The sequence below is a fragment of the Dendropsophus ebraccatus genome, chromosome 1, assembly GCF_027789765.1.
Source record: "Dendropsophus ebraccatus isolate aDenEbr1 chromosome 1, aDenEbr1.pat, whole genome shotgun sequence".
Classification (NCBI taxonomy): Eukaryota; Metazoa; Chordata; class Amphibia; order Anura; family Hylidae; genus Dendropsophus; species Dendropsophus ebraccatus.
The window spans coordinates 197,650,232-197,674,352 of record NC_091454.1 but is presented as its reverse complement, the minus strand read 5'-3'; the positions used below and the strand labels follow the sequence as shown (position 1 = coordinate 197,674,352).

At 43.4% G+C, this 24,121-nt stretch overlaps 1 protein-coding gene and 1 long non-coding RNA gene across 3 annotated transcripts in view; one reads left to right on the top strand and one right to left on the bottom strand.

Annotated features, from left to right (window-relative positions):
- Positions 1-260: 260 nt before the first annotated feature.
- Positions 261-14,539, bottom strand: LOC138766529 (uncharacterized). 2 transcript variants are annotated; one of them, XR_011358723.1, is made up of 3 exons: positions 14,359-14,539; positions 660-788; positions 261-558 (listed from the first exon to the last, which is right to left on the bottom strand). It is a non-coding gene; the product is annotated as an uncharacterized lncRNA (long non-coding RNA). The 2 variants fall into 2 exon arrangements; XR_011358724.1 differs by lacking the exon at positions 14,359-14,539 and adding an exon at positions 1,140-1,175.
- A 9,366-nt stretch (positions 14,540-23,905) lies between these two features.
- ZMIZ2 (zinc finger MIZ-type containing 2) overlaps positions 23,906-24,121 on the top strand; it is a 45,446-nt gene continuing 45,230 nt past the window's right edge. Inside the window, exon 1 of the mRNA XM_069944104.1 lies at positions 23,906-23,996. The gene's annotated coding sequence lies outside the window, so the exon portion shown is untranslated. The remainder of the gene's footprint in view (positions 23,997-24,121) is intronic.

The window sequence follows — 24,121 nt, the reverse complement described above, 5'->3', positions numbered from 1 at the left end:
GCTGACGTGAAGTGGTTAATGTCACAAAGAGCTGTCTTAGTCAAGCAAAGTGCAGCAAATGACTTCTGACACTAGGACTCAACATTAGGAAACGACGGTAAACTTTACGGTACCCAGCCGCGACGAGGCGTGCATGCGCGAAACGGCTGTCGCTGGTGTGCATTCGTTTGTTTGTCCTCCCTTACCTATACGTGTTTCAGTTATGAATTCATTGTGATTTCTACAATAAAGTAAGAAGACAACAATTGCTGGTGAGTGCTGCTTCTCTTTATTATGATTTTGATACTTTGGTTGGACTGCTACTGTTATACCTGAGCACCATTTGTGTCATGATTGATTTATCCTCCTCAGGAGTTGTGGATACAACCCCCCCCTTGTATATTGGACAGAGTGGTAGTGCCAAACCAGAACTTTCTTGTTGTTTTTCAACTGTAAACTTTACTTGATTGTCTCTGTGTAGCAATACAGACAAAAACCTCAGAGGTAACACAGGCTGTAAAATGCATGACTTGCAGTAGACAGTAGAGATATGGTCACAGTTCCCTTTAGAAATCCCACCTGAAGGGTATACACAGAAAAGATTATTCTGACGTGAAAGCTTTAGGTACTAACTCTACTGACTGATGAAATTTGGTTAAGCAAGAGAGTTAATCTGTTACCTTTCTCGCAGCCAATTTTCTCTGTCCGGAACAGGAACAGATGCTTGAACAGAACTTTCTTTACAGTGTGGACTGTAGGAAGTCTTGGGCGACACCTCTTAATTCCACACAATGAGGCCCATATCCGATCTGTAACAATGAGAGCAAATGAAACAAATTTTAGAATAACTTGCTAGCAGCAGGCTGACTGGTATTGAATTAGGTTCAGGGGCCCCATGTGGTAAAATCTTCTCTTCCATTCAGACCTCACTTTCCCACACTTACTGTAATGCTATAGCTTGTTACATGCTTTAGCAGGTTTGCAGTAAATTGGAAACTTCTGCAGGCCTAAGGCTTGGAAACCAACTGAAGTCTACTTAGCTGCAAAGCCAGCAGACACCTCCTTACACTTATCTGGCCAGAGACAGACTCCCTGGAATGTTCCATCCCTCCAGAGAGTGGGGGCTGGACTTTTAACTTCTTGTAGTTATAAGTTCTAACCTGTAAAGCCGACCTGGGATACTCCTCAATCAGAGCTCACTTGGCAAGGAAGCTGCCAGAGAAAGTGTCATATGACCATATCTTTACTTCCTTACATGTGACCAATACACAGCAATGTTATTTCTTGCACTGACAGTATGCTTCAATGTATTCTGTCTAGCATAAAGTAGGTGGGGCACTGCAAATATATTTTCAAGTTCTGAGTCAATCGGGGACCATTGTTCATTAGCGCCATTATTTAATGGAGAGGATCTCCTTGTCAGTAAGAATTTGGGTGAAACAGACAACAATGCAGTGGTTTGCATTCAAGATACTCACATACACCCAAAGAGATCTAACCTGAGGTTGAAGAGGATGTTAACCAAATAGAAGCCCCCACTGAGAATATATACCAGATATACCAGCACTGATATACTCATCAAAAATTGGCAGGACTAGACTGCTCTGCTGGCAGATTATGTCTCCCTGAACGATAGGATCGGGCAGTTGAAATCCAACATGCTCAACCCTTCCCTTTACCAACATCAGGGGAGGCCACACTACATGTTAGACTGTCGGCTAAACCCACGGAAGGCGGTGGTCTCTGCCAGCCATAAGGGGGTACTCTGGGTGGGAGGGAGCAAGAGGGGGTGGATGAAATTCACAACGTCCACTTACCACCCCGATTCTATTGCTGGCGCCCGCATCACGCTGCTCCATTTCCCTGGTCCCCGGCTGCTTCCAGGTCTGAGACAGGGCTTGAGACGTGAAATTTCAAGCCCGCTCAGCCATTCAGTGGCAGAGGTGGGCCCGGAGTACCCCTTTAAAAAGGTAAGTATAGTAGATTTTATTTTATTTTAAACAACCCCTTTAATCTTGTTCAGTCGAGGTAGATGCTCTATATTGTAAACCATTACTCCAAAACTAATATTCTGCACCCATCAATGCCAAGACAGTAATGACAGGCTGAGCCGACATTTCCTATGTGTCCAGATAGAGAACACAAAGGTCTGAGCTGCAGGACCAGCATCATTCGCATCCAGCATCAGGTAAGATATATATTTAAAATGTTTTATTAAGCCCCTATAAGGGGAATAACTGGGACGTGGTTTCCATAGTGTTCGGCTCATATTCCAAATGCATATATGAAGACAAAACCGATAATTTACCCAATCGTTTAACAATTTTGAAGCAACGATTTGGTGTTTATAAAGATCAGCCTTTAGACGAAGAGAAAAATCGCTAGAAAAATCATTATTGCGATCGTTTTTAAGATCGCTTAAGTCTATGTCACACATAGGGTGAATCTTTAAAAGACTGTTTACACGAAGCGATCTGCGAATTTTTAGCGAATGACCTACAACAATTTGAGAAGATGTTGGAAGATCACAATGAACAATTTCTAACTCGTCGCTTGATCGTTCGCTGTGTTTACACGAGCTGATTATCGCTCAAATGCGATTGTTATAGTAAAAATTTGAACGGTAATCGTTCTGTGTAAATGCATCATAAGTTGTGCTGTGGAAGCCACATCTACATGGCCTAAAGATTCAAGTTGGCCTAATGCCAGCTGTTATCTATTAGATATGGTCCATATATAGCAACCAGTATCACTTACCACTCTGTGCCACAGGGTCTTCTTTACCTCTGGATGCCTTGACCCTAGCCTCTAGTAAAGAACATTGTAGAGCAAGTAATTGAAAGGGTCTAAATTTAATTTAGAAGTCTGATCTGGGGCCTAATCTCTTTAGAGGTCTCGTCTGTGGTCTGAATTAGAGGGGTTATCCAGTGCTACAAAAACATGGCCACTTACTTTCAAAGACAACACGACTGTTGTCTCCAGTTCAGGTGCGGTTTGCAATTAAGCTCCATTCACTTCAATGGAACTGAGCAGCAAAACCCGCCTAAGCTGGAGACAAGAGTGGGGCTGTCTCTGGAAGAAAGTGGCCATGTTTTTGTAGCGCTGGATAACCCCTTTAAATATGTTGTCCAGGATAAAACAACTGATCCACAGAATAGTTGATCGGCAAGGTGCCGGGATCACTACACTACACAGGGAATGGAGCCAACTGCTTCTGCCTTCATTCTTACTGTGGTCGAACAGCTCCGAAATAGGCTCTCAATTGTTTTGTCCCAGACAACCCCTTTAATGTTGGGATCCTGCCTATGATCTTAGTTTATCCAGGGGTCTGGATTAATCTCGGAGTCTGAACTTATTGGACCTACATGACAACATAGTGTTTCTCTGGGGACTAATATGGTGGCGCAGTATATCTATGGGGCATTGCAGTTTGGAGATGCTGGACTGTTGTACTTTATTTTACATGGGTGGCCTCATCCTAACTTTAACATGACGTTCTAGGGGGGAAGGGGTGCAATCAAAAGTTTGCTACGGTGCTCAGCAATTTGTAGCTATGCCCATTCTACTAATAGGGGTGTTAGGGGGGCTCTGGGTTCCAGATGTGGATTGAATTATTTACCTACACCAACCCTATTCCACTTATATACACTACATTCACTATTTAAAGTGTAAACCAGGTCTTCCAAAAATGATCTCATAGGTTCGTTAATGGAAGTAAATTCCACTTACACAACGAAGTCCAAACAATTCCTAATTACGAGGGATAATTATCCACGGGATTATACATTTTCATTGCATAACCTTCTACCTGAGGTGACAACTTGTGTTCCATAAAAATACTAATGATGTGCACCGGCCGCCCGATCCCTCCGGTAGAGTTGGATGTTCTACTAATGACACATGACTCACAGAGGATTGTGTTAATATTTTCCTAATTATTTGGCTTGTGGTGGTTTTTAGCCTGTTCATGACCCGGGCTGTACTAAACATCATATTTTAGATCTCGACTATAGTACTTAACTTTCCTGGTCTGTGTGTCAGTTTACATTGACACGAGCCCCGGTCTCAGTGCTCTGTGAGTCGAAGGAAGCAGAAAAGACTAAAGAAGTAAGACAGCAGAATAACACTTACACAGCAGGAGAATAAATTGGTCCTTAAAATAAACTTCATCAGCCTGGCACTGTGACTCGTCTGAGCGAAACCTCCCATGATCCCTCGGCAATAGGCGGCCCCCGTGTTAAGCAGAGACAACATATTGAGCCAATGCGTGTAGATTATATGTGAACATATTGCCGCCACATGTATCCCAGTGCTGGTGGAAGGGCTATGGGCTGACTTTGTGGCACCGTTCTCTTTACGCCAACATCTTTACACAAAGGGTTGGAGAAGGAGCCTTGGGAGCGTCATGAGTAATATAGAGTAAGATAAAGACTCTGATACACGGTTATTTCTGGCACATTACACCTTGTTCCACGGGGCTCAATCTATTTTTGGAGGGTGGAAGGAAACTGAAAAACCTGGAGAAAGCTTGGGCCAACATGGGGAGAACTAACTTAATGATCATGTTCTCCTTGGCTGGATATAGACTCAGAACCCCAGTTCTGCAAGCAATGGTGCCAACAACATAAGCATGGGGGTCTATCTTATAAGGCTTGAGACAGCTGTGCCAATGTACAGCACCATCACCATTTGTACCTGCATCTTGTGCACAAGATATGGGGGTTACTACCCAATTGCGTAACAGGGGTCTATAACAAAATTTATAATGGGATCCCATTCCACCTGGGTTGAACCACTTACAGCAGTATGTTCAGAAAGGCTTATGCTTTAGTCTCGCTAATACATGGGGTTAAAGCTGTCCGATAGCTATCTTTTCCAGTTACACATGGATGATTGGCTTGGTGGAGTGTCTATTGCTGCGTTTACACGTAACGATTATTGTGCAAATTTGCGCGATAACACTCGAACGATAATCGTACGTGTAAATGCAGCGAACGATCAAACGACGAACGAGAAATCGTTCATTTTGAATGTGTTCGAACATGTTCTCAAATCATCGTTTGTCGTTCGCATAAAATTCACATATTGTTCCGTGTAAACAGTCGTTCGCCGATTTAACCAATGCGTGAGATAGGCTTAAGCGATCGCACATGATTTTCCGTACGATATAATGTACCGTCTAAACGCTGATCGTTATGGCAAAAAAAATTGTTACTCCGACATCGTTAATCGTATGATCGGGCCAATTATCGTTTCGTGTAAACGCAGCATTAGTCTATTAAATAGGCAGAGGGAAGAAAGATGCAGCCAGACTCTTCTGGCGTCAGCCTACTTCCTGAGAAGAAAAAGATTGGGCAGCTGAAAGCCAACTGCCTCATTCTTAAAGGAGAAGTCCAGTATAGCGGGAAAAAAGATTCAACTGCAGGGCATGGGGGGAACATAACAAACTATTTCAACTCACCTCTCCAGTGCCAGATTGCCACTCCGCAACCCCTGCCAGGCTCTGGGATTGCCAGCAGAGCCAGCATCACAACCTGGATGATGGACAGCCCACTCAGTCAGTCAGTGACTGGGGTGGGACACCACTCCAGTCACGGATTGGCTGAGCAGGCTGTCCATTAGCTGAGATGAGCATTTTCTTCCGAGTCGTGATGCCAGGTGTCCCGGAGTTGGTCACTCGGCGTATCACGGGCACGGGAATAGGTAAGAAATACTGCTGGCAGTCACATATTGGAAATGGATGGACTTTTCCTTTAAATTTGCTGTTATCTACCATTAAGGGGAACAAAGAGGTGCCTATACTTATTAGATGGTTGGCTGGTCCTGACAAAATTGTTTGATTCAGCCCACATTTATATGTGTTTTGCAAGTTTTAGAGACCTATTATATGGTCCAATATGGGGCCATGGAAAGACGCAAGCGAGCACCAGTCAGCAATATCAGTGCTCGGATGCAGTGCCTTCAGACATGGTCAAGCAAAAAACAAAAATGGAGGACAAGGCACTACTACATCAGTAAAGTGGGGTGCTCAACCCAATATGACATGAAGAAAACCATATAGATCAACAAACAAAGGAAAAGCCATGTCACACATACAGGGGTGGCACATCCCCAAAGAAAATGATGAAATAAACTGTATGTGAAAATGAAAAAATGATACAGATTTTATTAGTACACAAAAACTACAAAGTGCAAGACATACATGATAAAATCAATTAAAACCACAACATAACCAGGACATACCGACATGTATAGGTATGGTGAATCCCCCCTATGGCTAAATGGTATTGACTCACAACAAAAAATAATGTAATAATGTCAGAGTATAAACAATAATGTCTGTATGAATGACTGAACTCTATGGACACAAAACAAAGGATAATAACAAAAGAATAAAGCAAAATATGAGAGCCTAATAAGTAAATCAAATATCACCATGGTCAATCGTGATTCTGGCCCACACAAATGATCACTGTATTGTTTGTGGGGCCATGTAAATATATTGCTGTGGTGGGACGCACATCCCATTTATACAGGGAGATGTGTGGCCAATAGTGTTATATTTTAGCATGGCAAAAAAGATGTGATCAGCAAACAAGAGTTTTTCCGCTTCCCAGCTGATCGCTGACACTTTCATGCTGGCCGATTATCATCTGAAAGAGTGTTTCTAGCAACGCTAATTGGGGGAGATTTATCAAACATGGTGTAAAGAGAAACTGGCTCAGTTGCCCCTAGCAACCAATCAGATTCCACCTTTCATTCCTCACAGACTCTTTGGAAAATGAAAGGTGGAATCTGATTGGTTGCTAGGGGCAACTGAGCCAGTTTCACTTTACGCCATGTTTGATAAATCTCACCCATAGCCTTTAATTGGCCTGTGTAAAAGGGGCTTTAGGCACACAGTAAAGTCATACTACAGTGATATCATGGTACATGGTTAATACTCATAATAATGTACAGAGAAAATGCACACAGAGCCATAGAGAGAGAATATCTACAATACTGTCAGAGCATAAGGATAGTGCACACAATGAAATCACAGTATATTACCATAATGCACACAGCAATGTCACAGTACAACTATACAAAGAATAGCTGTGTCACCCTATTAAGATAATAGGCATGCAGTACAGGAATAATCTACTCAATGATGTTGAAACAGAGGTTATGTAAACAGTCATGTCCCATGCAAGTATAATGCAAATGTAATGTCACAGTACAAGAATAAAATGGTGATGTCACGATTTAAAGGGGTACTCCAGCAAAAATGTTTGCTGATGTTTTCTTTCCAATCAACTGATGCCAGAGATTTGAAATTCTATAAAAAAAAATCTACAGTATTTATCAGCTGCTGTATGTCCTTAAGGAAGTGGTGTAGTCTTTCCAGTCTGGATATCAGGGTATTTGCTACTGCTCTGGACAGTTCCTGACATGGACAGAGGTGGAGAGCACTGTGTCAGACTGGAAAAAATACACCACTTCCTGCAGGAGATACAGCAGCTGATAAGTACTGGAAGACTGGAGATTTGTTAATAGAAGTAAATTATAAATAACATTTTCTGACACCAGTTGATTTGAATTGTTTTTTTTCCCCCCTGCTGGCGAACCACTTTAAAGAATAATACAAGAAGTGACCCCACAGAGAAGGGACCATACACACAGCATAGGTAATCATCTCCATAAAAACTTACAATATGTTTTGTTCCCTTTTTCCTTAAGTTTTGACCTGACAGACAATTATTTCCTCTTGAGTTCTAGCACCAGCTCAGTGGCACAGCTATGGGGAGCCATTGTGCCCCCACTTATGCTAATATGCTCATGGGCTGGTGGAAGGATATGATGGTGTTTAAATAGGATGTACCATCAGGTACACTCTCTTTAAAATTACACATGAATCAAATGGTGTCGGTGCCGCGGCCCGGTTCCCGAGTACGGCGCCGTTCTATTCATGGTTACCAAGGGGTTAAACACTGGAGGCAGGCCGGCCCACCCCTAGTGGAAACCCCTGCCCCTCCATGATGCCGCTCCATTGATTCGCCGGCCAGCCCACCTCCAGTGCTTCACCCCCGTCCCGGTAACCATGCGGCACTGTACGTGGAAACTGGGGGCTGCAGTTCACAAAAAGGACCGTGGCACCGGCTTCCCCGTACCGGCGCCATTCGATTTATGTGTAATTTGATGGTACATCAATGATGATCCAGTGTGGAGCCCTCAGATTCTGTGATCGCTACACCAATTATATTTTTATTCTCCGATCTGGTAGCAAACCAGTCCTGGGGAATCCTGTAGCAAACCTGAACTTTAACATTATGGGTTTGAAATTTTAGAATTTTATATAAAAGAGATTTCATTCTAAAAATTCTTACAAATAAGAAATTTTCCATAAACCTATGTGATTTGTGGCAGCACCTTTAGGCTTCTTTAGGCTTGACGGCTTCATATGGACAAAATCCGTCGACATATTAACATATATTAGTTAAGTATGAGTGCCAAAGTAATGGAGAAGTGAAGTTAGCGACAACTCTCGGATGCGGTAAAAATCAACTGTTTTATTTAGGTTAAGACACAAGGCACACATACGTTCCATAGAGTTAGACCAATGGTCATCCAGATGATGCGCAGTAGTGTGAAACAACCGTCCCTCGAATGGTCGGTTGCGATTTTTAATGATTAGCGATTAACGATAAACAATCGCAAGCTAGATTGTTTATCAGTAACCTTAAATCGTTCACCGTATTACACAGAACGATAGTCGTTAGTGAACGAATGCGGAATTACAGCGAACACATATGGAATTACTGAACGATAAGCGAATGATTAACAATGATTTTAGGGTCAGATCTAAATCAGTGATCAACGACACACAAACGATTTTTCGATAGTTGTCTGCAATTACACAGGACAATTGTTGTTTAAATGTGAACGATATTGTGATTTTCCGTGCGATAATCCCCCCGTGTAATAGGGCTCTAACTTTATGGAGCGCATGTTTGTGCCTCGTGTCTTGACTTAAATTAAACAGTTGATTTTTAATGCATTGGAGAGTTGCCACTGTCCTCATGGTGCGTTTACACAGAAGGATTATTGTTCGAATAACGATCGCATTTGAGCGATAATCGGCTCAAGTAAAGACAGCGAGCAATCAAACGACGAACGAGAAATCGTTCATTGTGATCTTTCAACATGTTCTCAAATCGTTGTTGGTTGTTCGCTGAAAATTCGCAGATTGCTTCGTCTAAACGGTCTTTGACAGATTCATCCTATGTGTGAGATGGGCTTAAGCCATCTTAAAACGATCGCAATAATGTTTTTTTCAACGATTTTTCACTTTGTCTAAATGCTGATCGTTACAAAAATTTAATCGTTGCTTTAAAATCGATAAACGATCGATTGGGCAAATTATCGCTCTGTGTAAATGGACCATTAGTATTTGCTTCAAAGTATGAGGTGGTCATCATAACTGTCGGACAAACAACCAGTAAGCCATCTTTCTCGGCCACTTGTCCTTCCCATACACAGGAATGTCCCTGTATTCTCTATGGGGAAGTGAGCTCTGACTTCGGCTTATCTCTCCCAGAACAAAGTAGTGAGTGGTGTTTTTCCATCACGGCCGAGCCTACCTCTACTGACATCATCTGTATGTGGTCAGTCAGGAGACCCCTACACACCGTATGGCTATGTTCCCATGTAGTATTAGACCAGCCGGAACGGCCGGACCCTGAAAAGATCATCCCAGCCGGCACTGCAGTACCCGCCAGATGATATTTTACGCTGCAGAGTTCTGATGCGGGCGCATCTGTGCGCGCCCGCATGAGAACTCCCCACAGCACATTATGAGGCGTGCGGCCGCAGCCGCTCGCTTCAAACAGAGGTTTCTGATATGTCAGTTTTCTACGGCGCCGCAAGAGATCCCGGCCGGAGCGTCTACTATGTGTAGATGCTCCGGCTGGCATCCCATAGAAGATAAGACAGCGAGTCCTTTCGCATAAAGTACGGCCGTTGTTGCCGATTGCAACAACGGACGTACTTTTACGAAAAGATACGCTGTGGGAACATAGCCTATATCAGCAAGGCGAATGACCTTTACAGCAGAAATCAGTATACCTGTTTTTATTGTATAGGATAACAAAGTCTGCTGTGCTTTAATACACAGAGGCATCCCGCAACAATAACATATATTTTTTCTGTTATCAGGGGAGCATGTGGATAAACAGTGGCATGTATTTCTCCTTTGAGAGTAGAATAGATATATTGTATACCCAGCGTCGGTGCAGGATTGTATGGGTTCCTTTCCCTGTACAGCTTTTATCTCTGGAATGTAGTCTGGTGGAATTTCCATCCCCAGCTGTTTTCTTCCTGATGTGAAGGAAAGGCTGATCCTCTCTCTAGTGAGTCCGAAGCATCCCACTACTGCGTATTACCACACAACTAAAGGTACGTTGCCAATGTTGATGCGGATTTGGCACAATACATTGCAAAGCTTAAAATCTGCAGTGAAAATTTGTAGAAACAATTGGCATGCAACGGATTTAGGCTATACTGTTACAGTATACGACCTAAAATGACCTGTCCAGGCAGGCATCAAGGATCCATGATTCAGGTAGCATGAAAGTGATGACAGGTTCCCTTTAAAATGTCATCCCCTTTGCTGCTACTGCTCCTTCAGCTATGTGTGGATATAGGCTAATACACCACAGGTGTTACTATTATATACACCCTTCAGAAAAGTCTGTACTTATTGTATAGAGGTGGTGATGAAAGTAGTACTAAAGTTTCACCACTAGATGTCGCTGTATTAGAGATGTGTATCCAAATGCTGCACAGCTGAACTGTGTAAAGGTTTATTGTTTGCTTGTATGTCACATGGGTCTGCGAACCAATAGGAATCTGTTCTTCTTCTCTCCTATCATATCTCTCTTTACTTCTTCTGTTTGTACTCTTCACCCACTCACATCGCACATTAGTTACGCTGAGGAAGGAAGTCACATGGGTGTAGGAGGTGCATGAGTCTTTCGTGTTGGACATTGTAGAGGAAGGACCAAACTACACAGCTCTCTACAGTGGTCAACTCCAGGCCCTGGCCCTCTGCCAGGTCCCCTCCTTAGGTCAATCTTAGCTAGAACTTCGCATGCGTAGGACGCAAGACAACACATCGTTTTTCTTCTCAGTAACGCTACCCAACACTATGCAGTGTTAGGCCCCTAACAAGAGAGGACAAGTCAGAGACACCCTCAACACACGCCGTGGACTAGGAGAGTCACAGAGCAGGACAGTATCCACAGACAACAGTAAGCTAGGAACTGATCCGGATAAAGAATAGTTGCTAAAGCCCAGGAACTCTATCTCGCAGCACGGTTGTCAGCAGGAAATCCTCAGCATTCCGCTCATCCCAGGTAACAAGGTCTGGGGCCTGTGTCATCCTCTAGGACGGTTCAGCCAAATCTAGTGGGCATCAGGTGGTGTGAAGACAAGTCATCAGGTGGTGTGAAGAAAAGTCAATACAGAGGCACAAGTATTCTTCTTCTTCTAAGTATTCTTATACCTCATCCTCCAACATCCCGGCAGAGCACAGTACTACTTGGGTTGGGACTCTCATGACATCCTCCTCTCTGCTACTCTGCTTCTTTGAATTTCTCAGCACGCTACGCAGGCAGCACAACTGTATGCCCTATTGTATTCTTATCACAGGCTCAGTTGTTGTAGTTGTCAAGTATTTGTCTACAAGTGTTTTACCAAGAGGAACATCATAATTGTGTAATCTGCTGCCAGCACATGCTTTTCTAGTAAACCAGGCTTATTTATGATAACAAGACTCTGTGATCATTCGCCTTGCACTGACACAGTATATACCGTAACCTTGGGACACTTCCCCTTTCTGTGGGTGGCGGTTCCAATAGTCCGGGAGGGTCACTACACCACTCTGGTCATCAGTGATTACACTAACCCAAGGGACCGTAGCAGCCCAGCAGGACACTGACCACAGGGGAAAAAGGTACAACCGGCCTCATAAAATAAAAGCAGGTGTGCCATCACCCCTGTGTGCCCACCGGGCATTGGCGTCACGAATTAACACCTCGAGGTCTGGCTGTATCTCAGCCAACCACCACCGGAGTGGCGTCACACTTCGCCATCTAAGTGACTAGCCAATCATCCGACTCAACATCTACCGGGGGCTTACACCACACATCTCCACCATGGCTTCCGAAAATAATACCTAATCCATGCTGCTGATGAGGATGTTGGGAGTTGTGAGTGCTGATGAGGATGTTGTGGACCTGTCAGGCTGGAGACCTGGGCAGAAACCACCCTCACCCATCATAAAACTTCAGATACTTACCCACTCCTCCCGGTGATGTTCTGGATGCCGGTCCCGTTGCTGAGAAATCGGCACTGATCATCTTCAAGCTCATTAATGAGAATGAGCATAGGGGAGTCTGATGTCCACAGGAAATCACTGCGCAGTAATGTCCTATGGATGTCAGACTCATCTCTGCTCATAAGCATGATAAGCGCAAAGATGAACAGCGGCGATTTCTCAGCAATGGGACCGACATCCAGAACATCAGCGGGAGGAGTGGGTAAGTATCCAAAGCTTTAGGAAGGGGTAGGGTGGGATGTGTTCCCCCGGTCTCCAGCCTGACGGGTTCCCTTTAAGGTGCAGCTGCATACTGCAGAAATAGTGAAGTTTGTTCTCTAGTAGAAAATTCAATGAATTTTCGCAGCGATCCCTCAGTGGGAAATCCATGCAAATATGCTAATATTCTAAAGTTAAAAATGTCAATGTCAATCTGAGGGTTTTTCTTTTTTTTAATTAACTGGTGTCAAAAAGTTATATTGTAAATTATTTCTGTTTTAAAAATCTCAATTCTTTCAGTACTTATCAGCTGCTGTATGTCCTGCAGGAAGTGACGTTTTTTTATGCATTCTGTCACAGTGCTTTCTGTTGCCACCTCTGTCCATGACAGGAAACTGTCCAGAGCAGGAGAGATTTTCTATGGGGATTTGCTACTTCCTTCAGGACATACAGCAGCTGATACGTACTGGAAGACTTGAGATTTTTAAACAGAAATAATTTACAAATCTGTATAACTTTCTGCTAAAAAAAAATCCATTGTGGTAAATCAGCACTGAATCAATCACGTGTGACCCTAACCTTGTTGTGGTATACTGTCCGTATATACCTATACAGTTCTGTATATATATATGTACCTTGTGTTAGCATAGTGTCAGCATGGGGACACAGGGGCTGGCACAGTCAGGAGTAAGCTGGATCTCCTCACTTACAGGAGGCGGAGAGTTTAAAGGTCACCCAAGGTCGCAGCTCACATGGGCAGGAGAAGTCAATATAGTTATTGTGTGTCTGGCTCCCTGTGTGCACCATAGCCTGACAATGACGATACAGAGGATGATGGACTGAACACGAGTAGCACATTTTCCTGAGCGGTCACATATCCGGGACGCAGCACAGAAGGGATCATACACTTGATCTCATGAACTCGTGTCAACTCCGGCTGATCCCGCTTTAGCAGGATTTGCCCTTTCATCGCACATGGAGAACATTCCCTGCACTTTCCTTATCGCTCGCTTACAAATTAGATTTTTATGCTGCAAATTTGCTGACTGATCAAAAGCGAAATTGTAGAAGTCAATGGGGCCGATCCCCCCGCAATGACGCCCAGCGTGCAGCCTTTTAACAGAGCCTAGATTAATCTTTAAAGGGACGTTGTAAAGATCTGATATATTACTAGTTCATACATTAATATTTAGAAACGGAAAATCTGCAGATTTATTGCTCCACCTCGCTGCCGCTACCGCCACACACATACATCTAAGGAAAATACAGCGCTAAGATAACAGTCACAACCTGAGTGCTCTCAAGACTATCAGTGGTTGTTGCTCCAGAGGCGCTTGCTCCAATGTCCTCAGAAGTGCTGTTTTTTTTTTTGTTTTTTTTTTTAAATCAACTGGTTTCAGAAAGTTATACAGATTTGTAAATTACTTCTTTTAAAAAATCTCAAGTGTGCCATATTACTTATCAGCTGCTGAATGTCCTACAAGAAGTGATATATCTTTCCAGTCTGACACAGTGCTCTCTGCTGCCACCTCTGTACATGTCAGGAACTGTCCAGAGCAGGAGAGGTTTTCTATGGGGATTTGCTACTGCTCTGGACAGTTCCTGACATGGACAGAGGTGGCAGCAGAGAGCATTGTGTCAGACTGGAGAATACCACTTCCTGCGGGACCTACAGCAGCTGATAAGTACTGGAAGACTTTACATTATTTAAGGGACAACTACGTTATCCCCCCCAGTAATTATAACACATTACAAAATTATATAACTGCCCCCCACCCTCCGGAAGTATTAAAACGCATACGTGCCTTTTTACTGTCGACCACGGCCGGCACCATCTTGTATCAATGACGTCTTCACAGCGGGACAGCCCCACTGTGAGACATCAGCTGATTGGATGAGCAAGCTGTCAGTCATCTGACGATGCTGGCCTAAGAAGGATGAAGTGCTGGGGAGAAGATGCCACCGACAGGAGCTCCGGGGACCCGCGAACCTGGGAATTTCAAACAGAGACCGACCCCGGAGGTGAGTATAGACATAGCATTTGCATTTTTTTTTTTCAAATTCCCACTGGAATTGTCCTTTAATAGAAGTAATTTACAAATCTGTATAATTTTCTGACGCTTGTTGAGTAAAAAAACAACAAAAAAAACAACTTTCAGATTGACATTTTTAACTTTCTTCTTCTCCTAGTACAGTGCATCTTACAATATAATAGTAGTCATACAATATGTCAATTGTCTTCACTAAAGGGCCTATTCCACCGGACGATTATCGTTCAGATTATCGTTAAATCGTTCGAATCTAAACGATAATCGTTCGGTTGAAATGCAGTTAACGATTAACGACCGAACGAAAAATCATTGATCGCTTTATAAGACCTGGACCTATTTTTATCGTTGCTCGTTCGCAAATCGTTCACATTGATTAAGACGTCATGCGCAGTAGATACGAACGCAGTAGCGAAGAAATAGCGAAGAAGAAACGATCGCAAATACGATCATAAGTAACGATTATCGTTCCATGGAAATGAGTAAACGTTTTCAGGCCTTTCGCAATAGCGGTCGTTTGAGATTGTTAATCGTTAACGATTATGCGAACGATAATCGTCTTGTGGAATAGGGCCCTTAGGCGATAACACCAGGGGCCTCATAGTAACAAATTCGTATACATTCATGATTATACCTGGTTTTCCTAATGTACAGGAATAACGTACACAGTGATGTCATGATAATGGAACAATTCACATTCTGATGTCACAGTATAAGAATAAAGCACACAATGATGTCACAGTACAGAAATAATGCAGGCGGGGATATCACAATGGTGGGATATATCACACTCTAGTATCACATTGTAATAATGTAGTAATGTTTTATCACATGCATAAATGCACAGGTATAGCACACGCATAAAAAAGATCACGATGGAAAGTGTGACATCACAGCGCAATAAAGAAAAAAAATAATGATGTCACTACGCAGGTACCATAAAGACATCATTACAGGTCAGGAATAATGGAAAAAGTAACACTCCTGTCCATCAGCCATAGTCATCAGTAAGGGTACTATTACACCAAGCGTTTTTTTGACGACTAACAATAAACAATCTTAAACGACCGCTACGGCAAACGACCCAAAATCGTTCACCCAATTACACGGAATGATGATCGTTATTTATTATCGCTCTTGTGGTCGTTTAGTCGTCGCTATTGCGTACCTTTTAGCTATGACTTCTTAGTCCACCGAACGATGTGCAAACGATCAAACGATAAAAATAGGTCCAGATCCTATTAAACGATCAACGATTTCTCGTTGGTCGTTTAATCGTTGCCTGCTATTACACGAAACCATTATCGTTCAAATTTGAACGATCTAACGATTTTTTGAACGATAATCTTCTTGTGGAATAGGGCCCTAAGTGCACCTTATGTCTCAGAGCAGATGGGCCCCTTGGCTCCACAGCAGATGCTATGCCTGGTAGCTATGCCCATGATCTGTGCACCACCTCTTTCTAACCTGCAGATGTCACTCTTGAGTCTGCTGGATATGTGGAGTTCAGACTAATGACCAAATTCTTAATGTAATTAAACTTGTCTTCAGGATAAAATTGTGATTTTACCCAAATGATAACGGGCAGCTTTTATGTTTTGATAACAATCCACGTAATGTCGGGATGGACTGGTGCATTCTAGGCCAATCATATTGGGTTATTATGACGGATGCAAAATATCTGACAGCCTCTTATCTTTTACATGCATGCACAAAAAAGTCAAAAATTTACATACATGATAGTGGTGGAGTTCAGTCATTGTTTGGCTAACGCCTGCCGATAGTTTGGTCCCTGTATACTGAACATTTCTGCAGTTTTTTCAAATAATTCCTATTTACTAAAAAACTGTCCTTGCCTAATCCTGCTCACAGAGATAGTGGTTTAGTGCAATGCGCCTAGTCTTTGGGCAAAACACACTGGTGCAAAGCTCAATCCTTTTGTTCTCTGGGATGTAAACTGCTGCTGGAGGAGTCTGGCAGTGGCTTATTGACCATTTCTCTATTCAGGATACATGAGAGAGCTAAGTGTGTATGGAGAGATGTCTGTATGTTTGAATTAGAATCCGGGTACATACAGGTGTGCCTGCGTCCAATTCACCTTAGACGAAAATTTAAAGTGTGACCGGAGCCGCACTTTACATTGTCTGCACTGTCAGTTTTGTGCGGCCACAAAGAATCCCAGTCGGAGTGTATACACGCCAACATTTCATTGAAATGTATTTTTTCATTTAATAACGGCCGGTGTTACAATCTGCAGGTGTTGTTTGAACATGTGACTCTCCATCTATTGCAGAACTACAACTCTCAGCATGCCATTCCCCATCTATACAGTAGTACTCACATCCGGGTATCTGGACATCCGATTAATTTAGGGGGGAATCAACAGTCTTAATAGATTATTCATAGGATTAAGGGGTTCTCAGGACCACAGCCATGAAGATAGGGTGTGCCCAGAAACACCCTAATGGAGCCCAGCAAAAGTCCTGCATGAGCAGAGGCAGCTCATTTCCTGGGTGCACATAATAATGAAACACACCTATGCACACCTAGGAACAGGATTATTCTTACGTGTCTTCTGTGTTCCTTACAAGTTTATTATTGTTGGATTTAGGTGTACGTGTTTTTCCATTGGTGCAATGATAAGTCCCGTTAAAGGGGTACTCCGGTGCAAATGTTTTTCTTTCAAATCAACTTATGTCGGAAAGTTATATAAATTTTTTATTGACTTCTGTTTAAAAATCTTTAGTCTTCCAGTACTTATCAGCTGCTGTATGACCTGCAGGAAGTTGTATATTCTCTCCAGTCTGACACACTGCTCTCTGCTGCCACCTTTGTCTGTGTCAGGAACTGACCAGAGCAGCAGCAAATCCCCATAGAAAACATCTCCTGCATAGTTCTTGTCATGGACAGAGGTGGCAGCAGAGAGCACTGTGTCAGACTGGAAAGAATACACCACTTCCTGCAGGACACCCAGCAGCTGATAAGTACTGGAAGACTTGAAGTTTTTAAAAAGAAGTAAATTACAAATCTATATAACTTTCTGATACCAGTTGAAGAAAAATAATATATATACATTTTCGCTGGAGTTCCCCTTTAAAGCATCAGCAGACATATACATAGTGATAGTATACCAGCTCCGTTTACACAGTGCCCAATGCAGATGGTGCACCAGCTTAGTAAAATGAAGTTACTAGTGCTCCAAGGCAGCAGAACAAATCACCGCTCATAATACATGAGAATGGCTGCTAGGTAGTAGCAGAAGACAAATGAGCCTGGCATGTCAGCAGAGCGTGCCCACCAGATGCCAGTCCATCACCGCCAGCTTCATTGCAGATCAGCTTACTGTACTATTCACTCAGAAATATTGCATTGTCCCGCTCATAGAGTAAATGGATGTGCGCACATTACCATAACTCACATGACGTCGTATAGTTCCTGGCACTTTGTATGAGTTACTGATATAGATGTTCATATTGTTGCCAACAGAAAAAAATAAAAAAAATTCCGCTAAGTGTCAGGCACTAGAGTTATAGGAACAGCGCCACCTGCAGGGAATGCTGTGTGCAAAATCAGGGCAAAAAAATACATAAAGGGGAGATTTATCAAACATGGTGTAAAGTGAAACTGGCTCAGTTGCCCCTAGCAACCAATCAGATTCCACCTTTCATTTACCAAAGAGTCTGTGAGGAATGAAAGGTGGAATCTGATTGGTTGCTAGGGGCAACTGAGCCAGTTTCACTTTACACCATGTTTGATAAATCTCCTCCAAAATGCTCACTGCCCCCATGATGGGTACCATGCTAAGGACAATGTGAACCAGCTTCAGGCCTCAAGCCTTGTATATGACTTTACATTGTCATGAATAGCTGTCCTAGGCCACAGAAATGCCAGGGTGACATATCTGTGGTTGTGGTGTAACGCGTCTGCCACAAGGGTTTTCTCTTATACAGGGTTAGGGGCACTAAATCTCCTCAGCTCAAAGGGATCTGGAGGGCAATGAGATGAAAATCGGACATGATATACTGTGTTAATGGATTATTAATTTTTTTTTTTATTCAAAAAGTCACCTATAGGTGGCGCTGTAACTATGCAAATCACACTACAAATATTCACTACGTCACCCTTGGTTTTCAACCATGCTCCCCATTCACAAAACCACGTTTTCCACCACTTAAAGGGGAACTCAACATAAGGAAAATTTGTTTTCTATTAAAAGTACATTAAAAGTTATATAGATGTGTCTATACAATGTATTACCGTATCTGTGCGGTTCTTTCACACTGGTAGCTGATAGAAATCCAGGAAGTGAAAAAAAATGGCCTCTGTGCCAATCCACATTGTCTCCTGCTCCTTCTGCTCTCCCACCTTAGGAGACAAATCTTCCATGCCTCTGTCTCACATTGTGTGTGTTTGCTGAGGACAGGCTGATGATGCAGACAGGGGGCAGGGTGTGATGTCACAGGAGGCGTGGCTGGATCCCCCAATCCCCTGAGTCATTCACCATCTCTGACTGGCCAGAAGAAGGTGCAGCAAGGACTGTGGACTGTGATGAACAGCTGAGGGAAAGCATTGCATGCTGGAACCAGTACTGCATTCTTGGAACTGCTCAACCAGGAAGTACAGAAACACAATACAGCAAAAAACCCAAAACAAATAGATTTTTGGTGGTTTCAAAACTGGGATAGATAGGTAAGTAATGTGTTATGCTTCTACAGAAGTTTTATTTTTTTAACCTTTACCTGGAGTTCCCCTTTAAAGGGGTTATCCAGCGCTACAAAAACATGGCCACTTTCTTCCAGAGACAGGGTTTTGCTGCTCAGTTCCTTTAAAGTGAATGGAGCATAAAGGGGTTATCCAGCGCTACAAAAACATGGCCACTTTTCTCCCTCTCTCCCTCCAGATTGGGTGGGGTTTAAAACTCAGTTCCATTGAAGTAAATGGAGCTTAATTGCAAACCACACCTGAACTGGAGACAAGAGAGCGGGGAAAGTGGCCATGTTCTTGTAGCACTGGATAACCCCTTTAACAGCATGTCAATAAATGCTGTCCAGGTGGCGGCGTGTCACACGGTTCTTGTAGAGACCCCATAACCAGAAGTCACACGGGGTGAGATCAGGTGAGCGAGGAGGAGGTTACGCTGTTTGGAAAGAACAGCTGATCACCTGTGGATCTGGGAAAGCTTCAGTTTATGCAAATATAATACAGTTACTACTACAGCGCCACCTAATGGTGACTTTTGGACCTTTTTTATTTATTTTTTTTATAACGGTGACCACGTCATCTAAAGACTAGCGTTTAGCAGAACAAACATAGTCACTAGTAGATTACATTTGGTTTATTAAAGCCGATGGATATACTGTGGTATATATCAGAATATCTTATTGACATATACCAGCAGCGTAAACCCAATGGGCGATGTGAGTGGCGTCTTAGAATGAGTACTCCGGCACAATGTAACAAGCTCTATGTCAGTGAGCAATGGAAATTACCTCCAGTGACAGACACAACCACAGATGTCTCCTGTGACAAATACCCTCATAACAATATGTGCCAGCCACCGATGCCTCCTGTGCCACTCCCATGCATTTCTGTCTGGTTTAGGGAAAAAGAAAACATCTTCCAATACCCTATGCAAGAATTCTGAGATATAAGGGGCCCTCATCCTTAAAGGGGTATTCCACTCAAACATAACTTTTCATATGTTGCTGCCCATGGTGAGTAGTAAGCCTTGATGCAGTAATATGTGCAGGGAAAAAAGCACTTTATGTGCATTTCCCGTAATAAGTGTATATTGGGGATTTGTATAACTTTTTTTTTTTTTTTTGGGGGGGGGGGGGGGGGGTAATACAATAGTTTAGTAAAAATTTTCACCAGACTTTTCCTTTAAGAAATAAATATATGACCACTGAGACCCAGCACTTGAGAGTGGGTGGTCGTCATGCATGCGCACTGCTTCTCCATTCACTTTCTTACCTTCTTTCCATTTCTTACTTTCATCTTGGGCACAGTTTCCGTGTAGTTAGTAGTTATATCCATAGGCTACTATGGCCGTTTGGAGCACTGGGGGCGGGACTACTGCCCCCAAAGCAGCGGTCCGCCCCCACTGGATCGATGTATTGGGCATACTACCCCCGCCCCCAGTGATCCAAATCGCCATAGTAGCCTATGGATATAACTACTTACTACACTGAAACTGTGCCGAGGATGAAGGTAAGAGACCTACCTTCATCCCCAGCGTTTTGTACACAAAATGGACATATCAGCAAGTTGGATTCGTCTAACCTGATGAGTTTCCATTTAAGACTAGGTTTAACATTTTATGAGGCGAAAATACGGCTGTATGTTACATTTTATTTATGCCTCTAATTATTAAAATCCTGCCTCAAAAAATATTGTGTGAACATAGCCTAAAAGTTATCACCTATTCACAGCTCATCAGGGAGCCCTACTGATCATGAGAATGGAGGCCAATCGTCCCCTTAGTGAATGTGGAGCCAGCGCACGTACCTGGTCACCAGTCCATTCACAGTCTATGAGACTTCCATACATAGCAAGCTTAGCTCTCAGCAATGTATGGAATTCCCATAGCGGAGGATCATCGTGATCAGTCCTGGGACTGTTGGGAGTCCTAGCGGTCAGACCCCCGCAGATCAGCCAGTTATCCCCTATCCTGGGAGCTGCTAATCTTTGCTTCTCCATTATCACTCCATGTAATAAAGACAACGATCATCCGATGATCGTTGTCATTGGCTGATCATTGTTATAGGTTAGAACCTATGTTTAATAGCGGTGCACGGCCGGCGACTAACTATCTACATTACCTATCCACGGTCCAGGGCTGCTGCTGCGGTCCGCTTCTCCCCGGGTCCCGCGCGCTCTAGCTTCACAGCGGCCTGTCAGCTGACAGGTCGCTCAGCCAATCACAGGCCGGGACCACCGCAGCTTGTGATTGGCTGAGCGGCCTGTCAGTTGACAGGCCGCTCTGAAGCTAGAGTGCGCGGGACCCGGGGAGCAGCGGACCGCAGCAGCAGCCCTGGAACGTGGTAGGTAAAGTATACTGTTTAAGCAGTATCGGGCCGTGTATACTGTTGTTAAACGATTATCGGGCCGTGTAATAGGCCCAGTAAACGAGTGGCGATCTATACAGGTATTATCGGGCCCCCATCGGCCTTTGTAATACCACCCTTAGGGCCCTATTACACGGGACGATTATCGTGCGAAAAATCGTTATATTGTTCAAATTTAAACGATAATCGTTCTGTGTAATTGCAGGCAACCATCAAAAAAAGTTTGCATGTCGTTTATCGTTGATTTAGATCTGAACCTAAAATTATCGTTAATCGTTCGCTGTAATTCCACATTCGTTCGCTCAAGTTCCACATTTTTTCGCTCAGTGTAATTGCACATTGTTCATTGTTTTTCTGGGATCAGAAGGGCTAAACGATCATAGTAACGAGCGCAATAACCATTGTAGTAACGATCATAACTAACGACCATCGTTCTGTATAATATGGCGAACGATTTCAGGTTAACAATAAACAATCTCGTTTGCGATTGTTTATCGTTATGCTGCGTTTACACGAATGGATTATCGTTTGAATTTTTGCAATAACGATCACATTTGAGCAATAATCGTTTCGTGTAAACACAGCAAACGATCAAGCGATGAGCGAGAAATCGTTCATTTTGATCTTTCAACATGTTCTCAAATCCTGGTTCGTTGTTTGCTAACAATTCGCAGGTCGCTTAGTGTAACCAGTCTTTCACCGAGTCACCCTATGTGAAAGATGGGCTTAAGCGATCTTAAAAACTATCGCAATAACGATTTTTCTTAGGGCCCTATTCCACCGGACGATTATCGTTCAGATTATTGTTAAATCTTTAGAATCTAAACGATAATTGTTTGGTTAAAATGCAGTTAACGATTAATGACCGAACGAGAAAGAGTTGATCGCTTTATAAGACCTAAACCTATTTTTATCGTTGCTCGTTCGCAAAACGTTCGCAAATTGTTCACATTGAATAAGACGTTGTTGGTCGTTCGCAGTAGATACGAACGCTACAGCGAAGAAAAAACGATCTCAAATACGATCATAAGTAACGATTATCGTTCCATGGAAATGAGTGAACGTTTTCGGGTCTTTCGCAATAACGGTTGTTTGAGATCGTTAACGATAATGCGAACGATAATCGTCCGGTGAAATAGGGCCCTTAGGAATTTTCTAGCGATTTTTCTAATGATTTATTCGTCTAAACGCTAATCGTTATAAAAACCAAATTGTTGCTTTAAAATCGTTAAATGATCGATTGGGCGAATTATCGCTTTGTCTAAACGCACCATAATGGTCCTTTTACACGGAACGATTATCGTTCGTTTTTGCACGATAACGATCGCATTTGAGCGATAATCGTTCCGTGTAAAAGCTGTGAACGGTCAAGCGACGAGCGAGTAATGGTTCATTTTGATCTTTCAACATGTTCTCAAATCGTCGTTGATTGTTCGCAAAAAATTAGCAGATCGCAAACAGTCTTTCAACGATTTTACCTATGTGTGAGATGGGCTAAAACGATCGCATATCGATTTTTCCGTACGATGTATCGTTCCGTCTAAATGCTGATCGTTATAAAAAAACATTGTTCATTCAAAATCGTTAATCGTGTGAATTATCGCTCCGCAAAAAAGTACCATTAGTCGCTCCCATAGCGTGTTCAATAGGAATTGTGTAATGCATCATTTGACCTGTGGTGGCGCTGCAGGGTATTGAACAACTTGCACAGGGTTCTCCCTACAGCAGAGGTAGGGAACCTTGGCTCTCCAGCTGTTGCAAAACTACAACTCCCATCATGCCTGGACAGCCAAAGGCTGTCCATGCATGATGGGAGTTGTAGTTTTGCAACAGCTGGAGAGCCAAGGTTCCCTACCCCTGCTCCAACCTTATGGATCTCCAAGTGGATGCAAAACTACAACTCCCATGATGCACTCACAATCTGCATGGACTCTATATAAGATACCAGCTATCCCTGCACCCCAGTCATGTAAGATGAGAAGTTATTTTGGCGCCTGAATAGCCCGGTCTCCCCCTCACACTCAGGGAGAGGAGGAATGTTCCCAGCTCACAGTCCTGCCCGGACGCTGAGGGGTTAAGCTTTCCGTCTAGTGATACAATGTAGCACCCATCCCCCCCGAAGCACGTTAGTGCGCTCGACCTGATCGGCGCTTGACTGCTTCTGCCTGGCGCGGTCTGGCGAGGGAGAGAGGCCGGGGAGAGTGGGCGTGGTTATGGCGGAGGGGGCGTGGCCTGGACACTGTAGGAGAAGGAGGAAGCTTGTGAATATTAATGAGCAGCATTGTGCAATTGGAGATGAGACGCTGAGGACGGGGAGCGGAGAAGGAGGTGGGTGACAGGCGGCAGCATGGGGCGCACGGGCTCCGCTCGCCTTCAGCTCCTCATTGTCACTTGATTGCTCTGTCTATCTATCCAGCAGGCTGGCACTTCCCTCTGCCCCTCCCCCACTCATC